Source organism: Engraulis encrasicolus, chromosome 23, assembly GCF_034702125.1.
Source record: "Engraulis encrasicolus isolate BLACKSEA-1 chromosome 23, IST_EnEncr_1.0, whole genome shotgun sequence".
Classification (NCBI taxonomy): domain Eukaryota; kingdom Metazoa; phylum Chordata; class Actinopteri; order Clupeiformes; family Engraulidae; genus Engraulis; species Engraulis encrasicolus.
Genome location: NC_085879.1, coordinates 32,667,704 through 32,670,203, shown reverse-complemented (window position 1 = coordinate 32,670,203; position 2,500 = coordinate 32,667,704).

Here is a 2,500-nt window from a genome sequence, read left to right as displayed (position 1 = left end):
TATCAGAACACTTTGCACCTTGCTGGTTTTACTCTGCTTTCAAGATTTAAGATTCTGGATGCCACAAAAAAACAGAAAAAAAAACCACGCACACAATAAATGGACAGGAAAAAAGCCACCGTAGAGATGCATAAAGTGCTTACTTTAAGTGCATACCTAGTGCGGCCCCACACTATTGGGGATTATTGGGTATTGTTGGTTTACTGTAGACCTACTTTGTTGTGGATTGTAGCTTTTTTTCTTGCAATATATATTATTATAACTTGTGTATTTTTGTGTATTTGTGTCAGCTGCTGGCCACCCCAATTTTCTTCGGGATAAATAAAGTTACTCTACCCTACTGCTACTGGTTGTGTGATTGTTAGCCACCCTCCTGTTGTTTTGCGTGGGCATTGGTTTGTCTCCAACAAACAAGACTTCCACTCAAATAGAGTTTCTGAGCGGAAAAAAATCGGACTGACACAGCAAGTATCTTGTGTGTCCCCCAAATAGTAATGTGATGCACGACGCGATGCAAAGAGTGACATCTCAAACGTGTACAGATTTCCATAGAGAGAAAGAGGGGGCTGTTACCGACGTGTCAGGACTTGAAGGCATGATTGATGGTGTGTTTTTAAGCGGCCGAAACCTCCTATTTCGCTCATTTTAATAATTTTGAGGATGGCTTTTTTCATTCTATCAATCACACGTCTATCTAGTAGTAGTGTGTGCTTTTGTGCTGGGCCCCCCCAAATGTAAAGTGTAAATAGGACGAGTGGGGCTTCTGCCACTCACTCACTCACACACACATCTGTATTGTGAGAGCGAGGGGGCGACAATGTGCATTCAGCTCAAGCCATGTGCGTACTTATCCACTATTCTTTTAAAAAGTAACCTTTCTAAAAAGGCACCCAGGCATAGGAGTGTAGCCAGTAGCCAAACTTATCTGAAAGAAGAACTTTGGTGTGTGTTATTTAGAAGCTCTGCAGAGATATTGAGCTTCTTCGGGATCTCTGAATCTCTGAAAGGGAAGAAAGAAAAGAAAAATACGCTGTTGATATAAAGCCAAAGGTTCCATACAAGCTTTTGAGCTGCCATACTAATCCTGAATCGGAATTTTCAAAATTCCATCAACGGGAACCTCCAATCTAATCTCACCTTTCATAAAGACGCAGCCATTTTTTTGGGCAGAATGGGGGGCCCAAAGGCAGCGCAGACACACAAGTGCGAATACCCAAATATTAACATTTACTAATCTCAAGAGCCCAGTTATTGTCACTCACTCACACATCTGTATTGTGAGAGCAAGGGGGCTACAATATGCATTCAGCTCAAGCCATGTGTGTACTTCCATTCTTCCATTCTTTTAAAAGTTTTCTATTTTTAAAAGGCATACATAGCAGTTGAAGTAACCAAAATGATCTGACTGCAACAACACAGTAACCTGATCTGCAACAAGAATCTTTAGAGAATGTGGTGAATTTGTGAGTTATTTAGAACTTCAGAAGAGAAAAAAGAAAACTAATATATAATGTTGAACTATGTAAAGCCAAAGGTTGAATATGTTCTTCAGAGCTGCCGTACAAATCCTGAATAGTGATTTTCAAAATTCCGTCAACAGTATCCTCAAACCTAATCTCATCTTTCATGAAGACGCTGCCTTTTTTTTTGAAGAATGGGGGGCCCGTAGGCAGTGCCACCTCAAATGCGAATACCCAAATATTAACATTTACTAATCTCGCGACCTAACCCCCACCATTTTGTGTTGTAGCGCACTGCTTGAAAACAACCAGGACTTTCCGATCCGGGATGAAAACTTCAGGATTTTCGTGACACTGGCCTGGCTGGCGCTCACTCACAAGTCGCGAGTCGCACTCCGTGCTAAACGCAGTACGCCCCCTCCTTCACAGTCCATTGGGTGGGGACTGTGGCGCGCTGTGAAAGCAGAGCAGAGCGGGTGAAAGGCTATTGTGGCGTGCCGTTGCGCATGTTATCTGTGGGTGCCTCTCATGTCACTCAGCAGTCGGGTGGGTAAGGGGGGGGCACCGGGGGCCACCACGGCACCTCTAAAGGGGTGACACACACACACACACACACACACACACACACACACACACACACACACACACACACACACACCAGACTCCCCAGGAACCGCCTCGTTACCACATTTAACTGGAGTGGCAGGAGAAGTGGGACCCAGAGAGAGAGAGAGAGAGAGAGAGAGAGAGAGAGAGAGAGAGAGAGAGAGAAAGAGGGGCCGACCACCGCAGTCCCTTGGTCATGGTTTCGGCTCATTCAATGACAGTTTGTTCTCAATTAGATTGCTTTGTAAAAACGTGAATGCCATTTTAGGCCGAATTCTTCGCTGCCATCTGGGGAGGGCTTTCATGGGGAATTAAAAAATGGCATCCACCTCGACTTAAACACCAGCGCCTTTAGCTCCGTTACACTTCTCGCACGGCTCGTGAGGGGGATGGTTGGCGTGCGCTTTGTTATTTATACGAGATCTGGGATTGTT